We start from the raw sequence: 18,032 nt of genomic DNA on the forward strand, positions 1-18,032 counted from the left end.
TGGTTCCTTGAGGTGTTGTACTGTGCTGAGAAGGACTCTGAGGCTGCATCCTGACTCAGTTAATGGTCACTTAGGAATTTCGCCATGGGAGTGGAGAGTGAAAGCATACAAGAGGTATCTGGGCTGCTTTTGGACTAGGTGATTTAAATGTCTCTTTTTGTTCTACCTTCTGGATGGTTTGATTTATTGACTTGTAAAGTGTCTTGCCCAAGATCACATAGCCCATTAAGGTTTAGAAGCTGATTCTCTGACACAGAGATGGTTAAAAGCTACATATTTGACTCTCACATTCATACACATAGACTGGCTGTGGGAGATGAAAAGCTAGAATAAGAAGTTCTAGAAGATCCATGACTTATTGAAAACACAAGACTACTCAAATTCTGTATGTCTTTGAGGTTGGGTGAGGTCACCTTTCACCTCCTTGTCTTCTTTGCTTGCTAGGAGTTATGATGTCCGCACTATTCAAATTTATGTCAAAGATGGCAGTTCAAGATCAGGGTCAGAAAGGCAGGTGATCCTGCCAAGGTCTTAAATGGATCAGTCTTACCCCATGAATCCATTAGATCTCCTGTTCCCCTTCTTCCAACTCCAGACAAAATGCTTAGCTCTCTGCAAAAAGCCCAATTGCATGAGCAGTAGGTCAGCTCAACAACCAGGTGATTGAACACTGGGACGAGAATAAAGGAAGAAAAGGAAGAGGGCATTTTAGGATGGCTGAAGTTGCTGGAAACTTGAACCCTAGAGGAATGAAGAAGGAACTGGAAGTGCTTAGTGTAAAGAAGAAATAAAGGGGCAGGAGGAGGAGAGAGCAGAGCAGGCGGTGCTCTCCTGGGTCTCTGCTGTGGAAGGGGTGTGAACTCACTTTTTGGGACCTCTGGAAGAGTTCTGGCAGCAGTGGGTTGGAAGCAAGAGATAGATAGTGTGAGAATGTTGATGTTTTCTCAATGTTTATTGAAAATGTGTAATGTTTTAATATTAAGAGCAAACCAGAGAAGGAATGTGCGTTTCAGGAGGTCGAAGTTCACAATCACTGCAGATGTTTAGGTGGGGTTGATGCAGTTAGGTATTTTCTATTTTAGGTATTTTGTGGCGGGGATAAAATGTTGTACTTGATGACTTTTAAGGTCCTCCCTGTCTTAAGAGTCTAGAATTTGTTTAGACATGTTTTTGTGTACATTTAAATAATTTCCATTTTAAAATGAAGGCTCTTTGGAGTAAAGTGATTGTTCCTTTCTCCATAATCTTGGCACACATAAGTGCTGACTTACCTTGGGCAATCTCTTCTCCACTTAGCATTATTGAAGGAAAGGAGACTAACTGAGGATGTCTTAGAATTTTTTGTACTGAATGTCTTTTTGAAGATGATTTCTATGTTTCTTTTCAGGGTAGTTCCAGGGAAGTCTCTTCTTTAGGCCTCCTCCAACCACCATCCCCTATTGTCAATGATTTGCTGTTTTTATACTACCAGAATGCTTTGTTTATACATCCAATAAAGCATTCATGTCACTTCAGTCCGCCGTATAAGCCAGTTTTCACAATCTTTCTTCTCCTCCAGATTGTAGAATCTCCTTGAGGGCATGAATTATGTCTTTTTCCATAGGAAGTCCCATGTCATCTAGTATAATGGTTTGCAAATAGTAATAATGATGACTCATTAACTTGACTCTTTACTGAGCACCTACTATTTGCTAGACACTATTCCAGGTAATGGGACTAGAACAAATGTTAAAAAAAAAAGACAGAAAAATTAATGAGTAAATATGTAATATTTACATTGTGATCTATTAGGTTGGTGCAAAAGTAATTGCGATTTCTGCCATTACTTTTAATGGCAAAAGCCGCAATTACATTTACACCAACCTAAATATATTAAGAAGAAAAATAATTGAGGTTAAGGCATGAAGAGTAGGGAGGACACAAATGTAAATTCACTGGCCTGAGAAGATCTTGATGGTAAGAGTATATGTGAATGGAGACCTGAATGAAACGAGGTAGCAAGCCAGAGATGTGTGGGTGGGAGGGACTGGAGGAAGAGTGTGTAGAACTGACTGAAAGCAAATGCAAATAACCTGACCTGAAGCATGCTTGGGACATGCCGGAAAAGTGAAGAGGACAGTGTGGCTAGAGTGAAGTGTGTAAAAGTGGTCATGCATGCCAAATAAAAATAGTTGCAACAACCAGTAAGGCATATATCAGAGATATTGTGGGTTCAGTTGCAGACCACCACCGCAATAAAACACATATTGCAGTGAAGCGGGTCACACAAAATTCTTGGTTCCCAGTGTATATAAAATTTATGTTTACACTATACTGTAGTCTTTTAAGTGTGAAATAGCATTATGTCTAAAAATACAGTGTACATACCTTAATTAAAAAATTTATTGCTAAAATATGCTAGCAATTATCTGAACTTTCAGTGAGTCCTGCTTTTGCTGATGAAGGGTCTTGCCATGATGCTAATGGCTACTGACTGATCAGGGTGGTGGTTGGTGAAAGTTGGGGTGGCTGTGGCAATTTCTGAAAGTGAGACAACAATATAGTTTGCCACATTGATTGACTCTGCAGAGAAAGAGTGATATCAAGCTGTATCACTTCTCTGTAGCATGTGATAATGCGTAATATCATTTTACCTCCAAGAAAACTTCTTTCAAAATTGGAGTCAGGCCTCTCAAACTTTGGATCTGCTTTATCCATTAAGTTTATGAAATATTTGATATCCTTTGTTGTCATTCAACGATGTTCACAGCATCTTCACCAGGGGTAGGTTCCATCTCAAGAAACCATTTTCTCTGTTCATCCATAAGAAGCCCCTCCTTATCCGTTCAAGTTTAAACAAAGGATTACAGCAACACAGTTGCATCTTCATTCCACTTCTAATTCTAGTTCTCTTGCTATTTTCACCACATCTTCAGTTATTTCCTCTACTGGTCTTGAACCACTCAAAGTCACCCATGAGGATTGGAATAAATTTCTTCCAATCTCCTGTTAATGCTGATATTTTGACCTTCTCTTATGAATCACAAATGTTCTTAATGGCATCTAGAATGGTGAATCCTTTTTAGAAAGTTTTCAATTTACTTTGTCCGCATTCATCTGAGGAATCACTATCTATGGCAGCTAGAGCCATATGAAATGTATTTTTTTAAATAATCAGACTTGAAAGTTGAAATTACTCCTTGATCCATGGGCTGCAGAATGGGTGTTGTGTTAGCAGACAAGAAAACAACATTAATCTCTTTGTATATCTCCATCAGAGATCTTGTGTGACCAGGTATGAGCAGAAATATTTTGAAAGGAATCTTTTTTTTTCCTCTTTTCTGAGCAGTAGCTAACAGTGGGCTTAAAATATTCTGTAAACTGTGTTGGAAACAGATGTGCTTTCATCCAGGCTTTGTCATTCCATTTACAGAGCACAGGCAGAGTAGATTCAGCATAATTCTTAAGGACCCTAAGATTTTCAGAATGGTAAATGAGCATTTGCTTCGACTTAAAGTCACCAGCCACATTAGCCTCTAACAAGAGAGTTACCCTGTCCTTTGAAGCTTTGAAGCCAGGCATTGATTTCTTTTCTCTGCCTCTGAAGTCCTAGATGGCATCTTCTTTCAATATAAGCCTGTTTCACCTACACTGAAAATCTGTTGTTTAGTATTTACCTTCATCAATGATCTTAGCTAGATCTTCTGGATAACTTGCTGCAGCTTCACCATCAGCACTTACTGCTTTTCCTTGCACTTTTATGTTATGGAGACCTAGTTTTTCCTTAAACCTCAGGAACCAATCTCTGCTAGCTTCAGATTTTTCTTCTGTAGTTTCCTCACTTCTTTTTGCCTTCATAGAATTGAACAGAGTTAGGGCCTTGCTCTGGATTAGGCTTTGACTTAAAGGGAATTTTGTGGCTGGTTTGATCTTCTATCCAGATCACTCAAACTTTCTTCATCTCTGCAATAAGGTTGTTTCACTTTCTTATCATTCATGTGTTCACTGGAATAGCATTTTTAATTTCCTTTACGAACTTTTTTTTTTTTTTTTTGTATGCACATCTTGGCTGTTTGGCACAAGAGGCCTAGCTTTTGGCCTGTCTTGGCTTTTGACATGCCTTCCTCACTAAGCTTAACCATTTCTAGCTTTTGATTAAAGTGAGAGATGTGCTACCCTTCCTTTCACTTGAACACTTCGAGACCCTTGTAGGGTTATTAATTGGTCTAATTTCAGTATTAGTGTGGGAGATGGGAGAGTCCAAGGAGAGACATGGGAATGGCTGGTCAGTGGAGCAGTGAGAGCACACCTATTTATCGATTAAGTTTGCCATCTCATATGGCCATGATTTGTGATACCCCAAAGTAATTATGATAGTCACATCAAATATCACTAATCACAGATCACCATAATACGTATAGTAATAATGAAAAAGTTTGAAATATTGTGATAGTTACCAAAAGGTGACACAGAGCCATGAAGTGAGCACATGCTGTTGGAAAAATTGTACCTAAAGACTTGCTTGATACACAGCTGCCTCCACACGTCTTCCATTTGTAAAAAACACAATATTTGCCAACTACAATAAAGTGAAGTGCAATAAAACAAGATATGCCTTTATTTGTTAAGTACACATTGAAGATGCTCAGGAAAAAATAAATTGCTTTTGTGATTTAAAGAATCCACATAAATCTAACAAAAGAATGACAAAACCTATTTCTGCTTTTCAGCTCTAAGAGATGGGGGCACTGGATCCGGAGCAGGATGGTAGTGGTGGGTAGCTTAGAACAAGTCCGGTTGCCGTGGGGTTTCTCTCCATGGCGGAGGGCTCTCCACTCTGTTTCTCTGCCCCTGCAGCAGGCACACCTGCAGGGATGCTTGGGCCCTGGGTGCAGATGGGCAATCGTATGCCTAATCACCCATTCAGGCACACACTTACTTGTTTTCCACATGCAAATACGGGCTTTTTGCGGATGAATTTAATACAGTTGTTGCTTCCTTATTTTATTTAAAACAAAACAAATGGCCAACCATGTCAGTTGAGGGTAGCAAATAGAAACATGAGTATTACAGTCTTTGCTGTTTGTGTCGATTACACGGCTGAAAGGAATCCCAGGCAAATCAGTCTTTTCTGTGCTCAATTTTAGTTTTACTTTATAACACCTTTTCTTACTATCACTATTGGTTTTAACAAAATTTTTAAAGAGGACTATCACATTCCTTTCTCTTAATCATTTTATCAATATTTCAGGCTCCTTAGTTCTATTTTGTGGTTTCTACCTTTGACATTTTTAGTTTCTGAACTTGGGGCCCATTGTTCAAAAAAAGGCATTATGGAGTCTCCAAAAGCCATTGGCAGGTGGTGTCTGTGACTTCCTTAGCCTGGAAATAAACAAATAAACAAACACAAATTAGAAGTATTTGCCCTATTACTGCACTATTAGTATTGATTGCGCAACATCATGCAAAAAATCACTTTCATTTATCTGGCAGGTCCTATGTAAACACCAATACAGTCAAGAGGGCTTGGATGGGTATTTGCTTTCATTTCTAATGAAATTTCAGGCCTCTAGGATAGGATATCAAAATTGGTAGATCATTTGCAATTTATTTTATCCCAAACACCTCACTTTACAGTCAGAGAAACTGAGGCCCAGAGAGGTAAAATGAGTTGCTCAAGGTCTCAGAGAGCAAGAAGTAGAGATGGGACTTGAGCACCTAGATCTCTGGTATTGCTGTCCTCTAGTTCATGGAGCTGGCAGATGGATACCTCTGTGACCTGGGATGATGGAGAGACCACTGGACCCTTCAGAGGATCTCATCTCAAGGTGGGGTTTATGTGTAAATGATATCTGTGTGTTTCATTTTCCTTTCGTAAACTAATTTAAAAATCCTTTTGGTATCAAATTTTAAGCCAAAAAGTAGTGAGGGGGAACATGGGTAGGAATAGTTTACAGCTTGCCTAACAAGGTTGTTGACTGCATAGGAGTCAGGAGTTTTGGGTAAGAGTGTGTGTGTGTGTGTGTGTGTGTGTGTGTGTCTGTGTGTGTGAGAGAGGGAGAGAGAGACAGATAGAGAGAGGTAAAGAGGAACAAATGAAGAGGGAGAGGTCAGATTGTTTGACAGTAGCAACTTCATAGGCACAGAATTTCTGAGTTAGAAGGAAGTCTAATATGTACTGAATTTGACTGCTTTATTTTGTAGTGAAGGAAACTGATGTGCCTAGAGTAGTTGAGAACCTTACTCAAGGTCATTCCACTGTTATTGAATAGTTAGAATATTAGACCAGCAACATACTTGGGTAGAAACTTTCATATAAAAAAGCATAATCATAGCTATCCAATCATGTTAACTAGTAAGTCTGCTCAGATGGGATAACACATCAACCTTCTTTGGAATTCTTCCCTCAGACATGGTTTTGGTGGGAGGAGCATGGCAAGGGAGGAGCGAGCTCCAAATGCAGGGCTGCTCTGTCCTCAGCGACCTGAGCAGACACACGAGCAGAGATCAGAGACACTCTTAGCGAATGAACCTCCCTATTGGCTATATTAAAGTAATCCTCTGAAAAAGTTCCGTGTGGAGAGCAAGGCCAGTTAGGGAACATTTTGTGGATCTTTTATATGTCCTTAACTATATGATTCTTTTATTTTTAAATGAAAAATGTTAGGATGTTACGGGGTATGTATGCATAGTCTAAAGTGATGATTTTAGAGGTAGCAAGACAATGAGAATGTCCCTACGTGTGAAATGGGCACAATTTTATCAGGGAAGTGTCAATAGAGGGTTAATGTTCCATGTAGCGGCTGCAAGAATGATAAATGGTCGTGGGGATAGCCTGACACTCTAGGAGCAGAAGGTGGTGGGTATGGATAGGACTACTGATATAGCGTGAATCCAGCCTGCTGTTATCTGCACTGGCCTCTCTGCAGCTGTTTGCCCTGAAGTACATGCTGTATGTTTCTCCAGCTGATCCTGCATGACTGGATATAAATGCCTGTCCGCTGTGTGCTGGACAGCCCCAGACACCCTCGGCGGCCTGCTGTGTTTGTGTGAGACATGCTGTGTTAGGGATTTAAGCATCTCCCTGGCTTGTTCCTCATCTTTTTCTCTTCTCCTCCTTCTAATCTCCATTCATCTTTCCCTTTGGGGGAGAAAGTCATCAGAGTTGTTTGAAGGTTCATTTATGTTGATTTGTTTTTATTTTCAAGCTAATTTGTTTCCTGCTTGTATCTGTAACTGATGTACTTCATGTGAGACTGCGTTATAATATACTTGAGTTCTCTTTAGCCCTCTGATTTCTTTTCTTTTTTTCTTTTACTGAAAAATAAAAGATTTCCTTCTCTCTTCAGACCTACAGCTTTCTCATCTACATGGACAACCTATTTTTTAAAGAATCTTCAGAGAGTTACTGACGTTATTATAACTACTACTATATACGTAATTTCAGATGATAGAATTCAAAATTTAACTTGTTTTTCTAGAAACAGTTTATTTTCCCTATAACTTCAAAGAGTAATGGTGGGGAGTAGGACATTCTGAAAATAAGAAGAAACATGCCAAATGAATTTCTGACTTCCAGCTAGGCATATGGAATAAAGGTCTTTATTCCAGTGACCTCTGCTCATTGGAAAACTTTGGGCTGGTAGATTTTGTGATTCTGACGCTGTATGTCCTCGAGTTACAGTGAGTGATGAGGCCAAATCGCAGGGTGGATGGTGTGCTTTTTTTGGGCTAATGGGTGTTAAGGAGGCATGCTGTCCTTTGGCATTAAGACAGATCATTTCCTCAGTTGGGTAATGTTTAAGGAATCCACTAAATCCTTAAATATATGGCACACATAAGGAATGCAGAGCTTTTAGACACTCAGCCTTAACATGGGTTACTTTTTAGCATGGCTAATGGCTAAACTTCATTTCTACTGGGTTTGTTCAACCCATTTCTAACTTATAGGTAAAAGCCTGCTTTTTATCCTCTCTATCCTCATCACCTTTTTAGTTGTGTCTCTGCTTGATTCTTCTTGCATTCAGGTCTATATTGTATTATAAAAAGAAAGAGAGAGACAGAGAGAGAGAGATAAGAAGAAGAAGAAGGAAAAAAAAAACCACACATTGAATGGGAAGGCAGGAGAGTAGAGCTCTGACCCCAGCTCTGTCATAGCCACCTGTGTGACTATTTGCAAGCATTTTCATCCATTCAACAAATACACACCAGGTACCGGAGATACAAAACTGTGAAAGACACGGTTCTTACCCTCACCGCTTACAGTCAGGAGTAGAGAGTTAGGTACACAAATAGAATGTGAAATGACTTCTCCTTTCTGGGTCTTCATTTTACAAATGCAAGAGCCAGAACTGGGCCAGATGATCACCAAAGTCCCTTCTGAGGCTAACATGCCATCATTCATGCAAAATTCATTAAACATCTGATAATCGCTTACCTAAGTGAAAATTAGCAAACATTTCCCCTTTCTCCTTAGTTTGTAGGGGATGATATTGAAGATGAATGAGGCAATGTCTACAAAATGCTTTAACAAGCAAGTTGGAGAAAGAGATTATGTAAGTTTGAGGCATTATTATTAATGAAAAATGAAAACAAGGGCTGATGTTTTCAGAGAGAGAGCAGATGGTTCCTTTGTTTAGAATTTGAGTATAAAAAAGAGAGGAAAAAAAGATACTTGCCATATTGTTTAGGCCCTGAATGTGAGTAACTTTAAAGTGCCAAAACAATCTGGTTAGGAAAGTCCCATAGATTCAAAATAGCTCCTACGGTGATCAAACTATAATTAATATAACAAAAAAAATGACAGTAAGAAAAATACTAATAAGAAATGCCACAGTGACAACTGACACAACCTGACAAAAACTCCTATTTTTGCATCAACTCTAGAAACTCGATTTCTTCTGTTTTCAGGAGTTATACCACACTGTAAAACAAACTAGTGAGAACCGATTTAAAACTGTTTCTACCGTTCCCCCTACCCCTCAGGTTATTTTAGTTTCCCATGACTCATAAAGGAAATCTTCAGGATTCACAAGAAATTGGCAATTCTTTTCCATCTTTGCTGTTGAGTATTGATAGGAAAACAGCATAGTTTGGGGCAATTTAAGTAGAGAACAAACCTCCAGGGGCTTGGGGTGGTGTCTCAGAAGGCCGGATCTGGGAAGGGCCTTTGAAAAGCTTGCACGGAAAGCTGTGAAATAAATGGTTTCTTTCTCTCTTTCTTTACGTTCTAAAATCTCGTGATCTGTTTCTACAATACACAAGCTAATTAATGTTATCCTTTTGGCATGATTCTTGCTGTCCTGGGGTCTACCACTTGCAGGCTATGAGAATGAGGCCATAGGCCACCACGCTGGCAGCACTGAGCAAAAGGTGCTAGACCCTTCTGAATTCAGGTGCTGTGTAACTGGTGCTGTGATTGGACAGAGTGACTAACCTCAGTCTCTCTGGGCATAATTTCTTCACTGTGGAAAGAGAAGGCTATCTAGAAAGTTCATTCTGACACTAATCTGAGTTCAGGTCGACATCTTTTTTTTTAATTAATTATTTTATTTTTAAAATTTTTATTTTTTTGAGACAGAGTCTCGCTCTGTCACACAGGCTGGAGAGTAGAGGCACAATCTCTGCTCACCACAACCTCCACCTCCCGGGTTCAAGCGATTCTCCTGCCTCAGCCTCCTGAGTGCCCGTCACCACGCCCGGCTAATTTTTGTATTTTTAGTAGAGGTGGGGTTTCACCTTGTTGTGCAGGCTGGTCTGGAACTCCTGGCCTTAAGAGATCCACCTGCTTCGGCCTGCCAAAGTGCTGGGATTACAGAAGTGAGCCACTGCACCCGGCCCATATACAATTGTAGGAAGGCTGACAATGGCTTTTAATTTGGGAGCTTTTAAAAGCAAACATGCCTCTTCAAGACAACAGTAACAAAAAATTGACATCGTTGAGGTGGGAACTTCTTTAATGCTACCCGAGCCTCTTGCTGAAATGGTTCTGTGCAGTTGTGCATAGCTAGGAGTGGTAAGCTCATTCACAGACATGGAAGAGGCAGAGTGGGCTTAGGGAGAGGCACCAGTCTGGTGGTCCAACTTGGGTTCTGGGTTCCAGTCCTGCTTCTGCTACTAACCCCATGAGACCTTGGAATACCCATCTCTAAAGTTTCTTTCAGAGCTGAATCACTGTTTGGTCTGTGATTCATCAAAGCAATTAGAAGACTATGCCTCTCCTTCAAGACCAAGACTTTGCTCAGAATACTCCCTAGGGACTTTCTCAGTGTGTGTGTGGCACTTTTCTCTATTAGACACTTTATTCATTCTCCATTGTATTAGAGTCAAAACTGTGATTGTTTGTTGTAGAGGTGCCTTTTCCATGTCATCTCTGATAATCTACCCCTCTCTCCTCTGAGTAACCTATGCTTTTAAAGCACATCTCCTTTGGCTTAATCTCACTGCCTGGTGTCTACTCAGCATTATGTGTTTGTTGTCTGCCCTGAACTGTGAACTCAGCCATGTCCTGCTCATTTCTGAAGCCTCAGCATGTACATTGGTACCTGGTTCATGGTAGATTTTCAATGAATCTGAGTGAATGAATGATGGATGAATGATTTTGTATCTCCTCACTAGGCCATATGTTCCTTAAGGACATGGACCATGTCTAATGGGTGGCTACCTGGTGTCTCATTCTTGGTCCGTTGTTAGTGGTGATTTTTGCCTGCTTCTTTGCACTCATCATTCAAGGCTTGTATTAGGGTAAATTGTTAGCGTAATTCTGCCTTGTTTCCCACCCTGCCCCCCGCTTTTTTTTTTCTTTTGAAACAGAGTCTTGCTCTGTCACCCAGGCTGGAGTGCAGTGGCACAATCTTGGCTCACTGCAACCTCTGCCTCCTGGGTTCAAGCAATTCTCCTGCCTCAGCCTCCCAAGTAGCTGGGATTACAGGCACCCGCCACTACGCCTGACTAATTTTTGTATTTTTCATAGAGACAGGGTTTCATCATGTTGGTCATGCTGGTCTCGAACTTCTGACCTTGTGATCTGCCTGCCTCGGCCTCCCAAAGTGCTGGGATTACAGGCTTGTTTGCTTTTAAACAGTTTGTGGGCTGGGATGGTATTTTCTTATGATTCTGTTCCTCACAGATCCTGGCCCGGAGCCATTAGCAGAGAAGATTCTCAGTAGATGTTTGCTGACCTAAACTTCATTCCACCACCTTTGCCTTCCTTTTGCCTTTTCACCTCCTCTTAGAAGGCACCTTATATGATAATGTCACCTATGCAATAAAGACCACAAAGTAAATTTAATAAAATAGGAAGCATGCTTCCCTCTTTTCCAACCCCACACTTTTTTTTTTTTTTAAGATCAAAATAATGTTGCATTTTTGTGTGCCCTGCTTTTATTTATTTACTTCTTTTGTAGACACGAGGTCTCACTATGTTGCCCAGGCTCTCTCCAACTACTGAGCTCAGTGATCCTCCCACCTCGGCCTCCCAAAGTGCTAGGATTATAGGTGTGAGACAACACACCCAGCCCGGCCCTGCTTTCACAAAAAACAAAATAATGATGAATATACTGTACTACCCTCACTGTTTTCCTTTGTCTGTGAATGCTTCTTATTTTATCAGGAAAAGGAAAAGATTTCCGTTTCTTGAATGTAATTGTTGAAATGTATCTTCAAAGTTTTTTACTTTGTTTTTTGACTGATACCATAACATCGTGTGAAATGATGTGAGGATTTTCTAATGGAGAAATGACTTAGAATATCCCTTGGATGTCCTATCTGCTTTTTAATTGTTTTATCATCCCAGACATGTTTCTCTATTCCTGTCTATTCTTTTATCTATAAAATGAGGTTATTGAACTAGATGCTGTCTACAACTTTTTTTTTCTTTCATTAACATTAAATCTCTGGTACCTGAGAACATTGGGATCAGGCTGATATTTCTAGGTGTCTGTTTCATTGGTCTACCCTTCAAGTGGGAATGATGACCCATAAAATTTCTGTAATTATCAGCCTCAATAACTTTCTAAAGGCTTTAGGAAGCAGATACCCTGCAATTTATCTCACTAATTTGTTTGTGATTAACACTCTCTGCCCCTTCTCATATCCCAAGCTCAGTGTTTTGATATTTAATTACAGGGAATTCTTTCCTCTTCATAGATGATATAGCAATTGTATTTCATTTCTCTTATCTGAAATCTCTGCTGACTTTCCATGTCTTATGAATTTAAATAGTCTAAATAGGGCATGAGATCTTAAATATTCCTTCCAGTTTCTACATTTGCTATTCAGCAACAACATTTTCCCTGGAAAAGGGTGAAAGCCCGTGAGTCCCCCACAGGGCAGGAGCATTGAATACACCCACATTTTCCTACCATCTGCCATAGATGAGACACAAAGTAGGGACTCAGATAATTATTTAACTGAATCAACTGGATTCCTTAATTCTCACAATATTATCCTTCCTACTTTGTAAATAGGGAAATGGAGGCTTAGTCACACAAAATATCTTGTTCGAAGTTACTAATCAATTAAGTAACTTAATAATTTATTGACATCTGAGGCATTTCTCTCATTCTACAGCCTCAGACCAGAAATGATGGGATTTCAGCCTTCTTTACTTAGAGATTGGTGAGCCAAGACCTGGAGAGAGAACTCTGGTTGTCTTAAGTCACCCAGATGAACTATTAATAGAAAAAGAATTCTACTCAGTCAGTAGTTAAAAGCTTGACATGTTTGTGTGGAGACCTGTGTGTGACTGAGTTCAGATCACTCTAATTTCCTGGGCCTCACTTGACCCACCTGTGAAATGGGGTAATGAGCTCTTTTCTGCATGAAGGCAGGTAACTGTCCAGATGACCTCTGGAGAATTCTTCTTACCCTGATATCAAGGGTTCTGTGAGTAGTACAACTCACACCCAAAGTCTTAGTTGCAGGAGACTTTAGTGGAAAAAAAAACAAAACATTGAGGCTATTTTTAGAGCCTTCATCTGGTTATAGACTAGTTGGTAGGAGAGCAATATCTTTGAAAAGTTAGGGAATAGTTTTATACACTGTGTTAAGGATGTTGTCAAAACTAATACTCATGTATGCAAAGACTTTAACATTTATTAATAATTTTTTCTATAGATTGGTGAAATTGGTTTGTAATTTTTGTCATTTCTCTTTTGTGGAAATTGAGCAAAGGTGAGAGATAAAATGATGTGATCAGGCTGGGTGCATTGGCTCATGCCTGTAATCCCAGCATTTTGGGAGGCCAAGGTGGGCGCCTGAGGTCTGGAGTTTGAGACCAGCCTGGTCAACATAGTGAAACCCTGTTTCTACTAAAAATACAGAAATTAGCTGGGCGTGGTGGCACACGCCTGTAATCCTAGCTACTTGGGAGGCTGAAGCAGGAGAATCGCTTGAACCTGGGAGGTGGAGGTTGCAGTGAGCCGAGATTGTGCCATTGCACTCCAGCCTGTGCGACAGAGTGAAACTCCATCTCAGGAAAAAAAAAAAAAAAAGATGTGATCAATATCAATCTAAGGACACTGTAAAGCAGCAGAGGATTGAAGATTTTCCTAAGACTTAGTGAATGTAGAAGAGTTTAAAATATTCTAGCCTAGTGGTTTGCAAACTTGGCCACATATTAAAATCTTCAGAGGAACTTTATGCTACAATGCTCATCTCAATCACAGTGTCTGTGGGTGAGACCCAAGCTCAGTTACATTTTAAAGCTCCTGAGAGTTTAGAACCATTGATCTAATCTTGATTTCATATCAATTTCTCTGATGGTATCTTGCTTGACATCTTACTTACTGGGCTGCATTTTTGTGCTGTGTCTCCCTGACACCCAAGTGAAAACTGCTGGATGACCCCAAAATTCACCCAAACAACATGAATGTAATGGGAACTCTTGAAAAGGCTTACAAGCCTTGAAGTAAATGTTGGGCAAAGGGAGCGAAAGGGTTAGCGTTTTTTGCATTGGGACCTGCCTTCTTTTTATGCTTCTAGGAACGTTTAAAAATGAGAGCAAGGAATATATTTCATTGCTTTAATTGTTCAAGGTCTTTTAAAAGCGTGTGCAATAAAATGCCATTTAAAATAACTGACCTTTATATTTTAATGCTTTTTGGAAGGGAACAATACCTAGTGTTCAGCTGCAGTATAACTTTATATATATATATACAGTCAGCAGAGCTTGTTTTGGAATCAGAGGGCTGAGGGTTTTGCTGCCTTCCCAGATATTTTACCTGTTTCTGTTCCAACATCAAGTTCCATTCAGTTGATGTTTCTTGACCTCATAATGTCTAACCTTTGTATCTTTGTTTTCTCCCTTTCCAAACTTATCCAAGAAGGAGACTTCAAGGCCTGATTCATTAATTTTTCCTTCTGCTGGGAACTCAGGTGTGTGATGGAAGGCAGCACATGTGACCTAATCTATATTTTGACAAGGAAGAAAGCTCCCTGCCCTCCCCTGCACCAGTTTGTTTGGTAATTTTTAATCCCAAAGGCCACTGCTAGTACATTTTTAAAAATTGATGCTAGCTATTACATTGTTAGATAAAGCTCATCTTCCAACTCTAAACTTGCTCTTTCTAAAAGGGAAATAGTACTCAGGTTGCAAACATAGTGAACTGGAATTTCAGAGGCTTGAATTGACCTACAAAACTTGTAACTGTAGCTCTAGTTATACATCCACTGTGGTCTTGGACATGTGAGGTGTTGTCTACCCTCAGGAGTTTTAGAAGAAGAAATTTTATGGAATCGCTTTCCATATTAAGAAATTAAAATAGCCAGGTGCAGTGGATCACAACTGTAATCCCAGCACTTTGGAGGCTGAGGAGGGAGGACAGCTTGAGTCCAGGAGTTTCAGTGGAGTGGTCAACACAGCCGAGACCCCACATCTACAAAAAATTTAAAAATTAACTGGCATGGTGACTCATGCCTATAGTCTCAGCTACTCGGGAGGCTGAGGTGGGAGGATCGCTTGGGCCTGGGACGTCAAGCTGCCGTGAGCTGAGATTCTGCCACTGTATTCTAGCCTGGGTGACAGAGCAAGACTGTCTCAAAAAAAAGAAAGAAAGAAAGAAAAAAGGAAAGAAAATATACAAAATTATTTGTGTAGCTCTGAAATATATATATATGTATATAGTATATATATTATATGAAATAAAATTGCTTGTGCTTAATTTATTTTAAAATCATGTTTGAAAATAGAGCTAATTCTCAGTTACTACATTTTCCCCTCTCCTCTTTCTGATGGTTTTTTTCTTAACTTTTTATTGTAAATGATTTTAAACTTATTTAAAAAGTTGCAAAATAAGCATAGTCCAATATAGCCATATACTTTTACTCAGATTCATCTGTTGTTAACATTTTATCCCACTGGCTTTATCATCCTTCCCCTTCCTCCCTCCCTTCCTCTCTCTCTCTGTCTACACACACACACACACACACACACACATGCTCTCCCCCACCCCATATATATATTTTTTTTTTCCAGAAGTATTTCAGAGTAGGTCACTTATATCATTGCCTCTACCCCTAAGTACAGTGTGTATTTCTTAATAATAAAAAGAATAAGGATAGTCTCATATTCACAGTATGGTAATCAGCTTCTGTACATTTGACACTGATTCAATACTTCAATCTACTGTCTGTACTTCTCCTTTGTCAGGCGGCTCAGTTCTGTCCTTGAAGAAAACTGCTTTTTCCCATTCGGTGTACAGTCCAGCCTAAGGCCAGGTAGTGCATTTAGTTGTCAAGTCTCTTTAGTCTCCTTTGATTTGAAACATTTCCACAGCCTTTCTTTATCTTTTATGGCATTGACACTTTTGTTCTCCCCCTTTACAATTATAGTATTCCTCATTTTGTATTAGTCACTTGTTTCTTCATGTTTTGATTCAATTATGCATTCCCTGAAGGAATATTAACAAAGATGATGTGTCCCTCTCAGGTATCACATCTGGAGTCTTATGTGTCCATCTATCCATCATTGGGGATGTTAATTTTGAGCAACTGATCAAGGCATTGTCCAGTTTCTCCACAGTATAGGTATTCTTTCCTTTGCAATTATTAAGCTATCCAAGGGGAGACACTTTATTCTTGCTCCTTATCAAAATATTACCCTACATTTTTTCCTAAACCAGCATTTACTATGATTGGTGCAAAATTAGGATTCCATGTTACTACTCTCTTCACATCCATCATTCAGCATTCTGCATTCTACTATATGCGGGAGCCCCTTCCTTCTCCTCCCTCCCTCCCGCTCTCTCTTTCTCTTTCTCTCTTTCTTTCTTTTTCTTTCTTCCTTCCTTCCTTCCTTCCTTTCTTTCTTTCTTCCTTTCTCTCTTTCTTTTTCCTTCCTTCCTTCCTTCCTTCCTTCCTTTCCTTCCTTCCCTCCCTCCCTCCCTCCTTTCTTTCTTTTTTCTTTCTTTCTTTCTTTTCTTTCTTTCTTTCTCTTTCTTTCTTTCTTTCCTTTCTTTTTCTTTCTTTCTCTCTCTTTCTTTTTCCTTCCTTCCTTCCTTCCTTTCCTTCCTTCCTTTCCTTCCTTCCTTTCCTTCCTTCCTTTCCTTCCTTCCCTCCCTCCCTCCCTTCTTTCTTTCTTTCTTTTCTTTCTTTCTTTCTTTCTTTCTTTCTTTCTTTCTTTCTTTCTTTCTTTCTTTCTTTCTTTCTTTCTTCCTTTTTTTTCTCTCTCTCTCTTTCTTTCTTTCTCTCTCTCTCTTTCTTTCTCTCTGTCTTCCTCTTTCTTTCTTTCTTTTGGTTATGGTCTTCAAGATTTCTGTTTCAATCTTTCATAATTCATTCTTGCTATATAATTATTTTGGCCCTCAAATTATCCCAGATTTGGTCAGTGGGAGGTGCATCAAGTTGGCTCCTGTGTCCTTGAGACATGTCCCCATCATCTTTGTTGTTGTTAGCAATTGATTAATTGCTGGAATAAAAAGATGTTCTAGATTGGTCTTGTATATTCTCTGTCCCAGCCATGAAGTCAAACGTGTCTTCATTATATCCTCACTCTTTTGACATGGAGAAAGATGTTAGAGACCAATATCTGAGTGCTAGGTGTGCTCATTGCTACTCTGGTGCCTTCACTTGTAGGCTCTTTCAATGACTGGAGCTAGGAAATTTTATATATAAAAATATATATATGTAAACAAAACCTACATGTATATGTATATCTGTAAATATATGGATGCATATACGTATATGTATACACAAATACTACTACTATTAATTTGCTAATACCACTTACTACACAAAACAAATCTGTGAAAAAGAGTTGAGGATTTGCTTATGGTGCTCCTCCTTCAACTTAACCCTGCCGAATACTGAGGGTATATTGTCAAACGCTCTTCAGGGATTACCTGGGTTAGTTCTTTTTTCATGTCTGTTTCCCCTACATCCCAATGGTCATTATGTTCATTTAAAATACAGTTGGGTTAAATGCTTCAGTTTGCTATCAGTTTTAGTTTCCCTCCTTCCCATCCTAGTTCGTTTAATTTTATTTTTTGAATATGTAAAACATTAACATGCTTCCAGAAGCCAAAACTAAACCAGAAGAAGTGCCAGTCTCTCAGATATTTGTTCCATCTTGTTATTCCCCACACCTCTTGGAGGTTTTATTGGTTATCTTTCTGGTATTTCTTTTTAATCCTGATATATATATATCAGATTATAGCATCAGATTGTCTGTGCTTTCCCTCCTCTCATTAAAACCTGTAACGCCCCTTCTTCCCCAAACATGTATATATATATATATATATATGTTTTTATATTTCCTCTTCTTCCTTACACAAAAGATAGCATGTTGTATATCTTCTTTTGCACTCTGATTTTGTAAATTTTTTTCTTTTTTTTTTTTTACGCTCCCTCTCTTGTTTTCTTCTTCTCTCCCTCCCTCCCTTTCCTCCTTCTTCCGTTTTTTTTTTCTCTCTCTCCTGCTCAACCAATTTCCTATGCTTGGACAGTTGGATAGTTTTCTGCAATGAATAATATTATGCATATGTATTTCCATATCATTGGATATATTTTCGGGATATATTCTTAGAAATGGATATGCTGGGTTAAGAGTAAATGTT

The 18,032-nt window shown here is 39.3% G+C and overlaps 1 protein-coding gene across 47 annotated transcripts in view; it reads left to right on the forward strand.

The window, feature by feature from the left end:
* The window catches only part of LPP (LIM domain containing preferred translocation partner in lipoma), a 741,980-nt gene that overhangs the window by 82,950 nt on the left and 640,998 nt on the right, over window positions 1-18,032 (forward strand). For 2 of the 47 annotated variants that reach the window (XM_063662517.1, XM_063662524.1), the window contains exon 3: window positions 5,726-5,807. The exons of the other annotated variants lie outside the window; for them this stretch is intronic. The gene's annotated coding sequence lies outside the window, so the exon portion shown is untranslated. The remainder of the gene's footprint in view (window positions 1-5,725; window positions 5,808-18,032) is intronic. 47 annotated transcript variants of the gene reach the window in all.

The sequence above is a fragment of the Pongo pygmaeus genome, chromosome 2 (assembly GCF_028885625.2).
Source record: "Pongo pygmaeus isolate AG05252 chromosome 2, NHGRI_mPonPyg2-v2.0_pri, whole genome shotgun sequence".
NCBI lineage: Eukaryota > Metazoa > Chordata > Mammalia > Primates > Hominidae > Pongo > Pongo pygmaeus.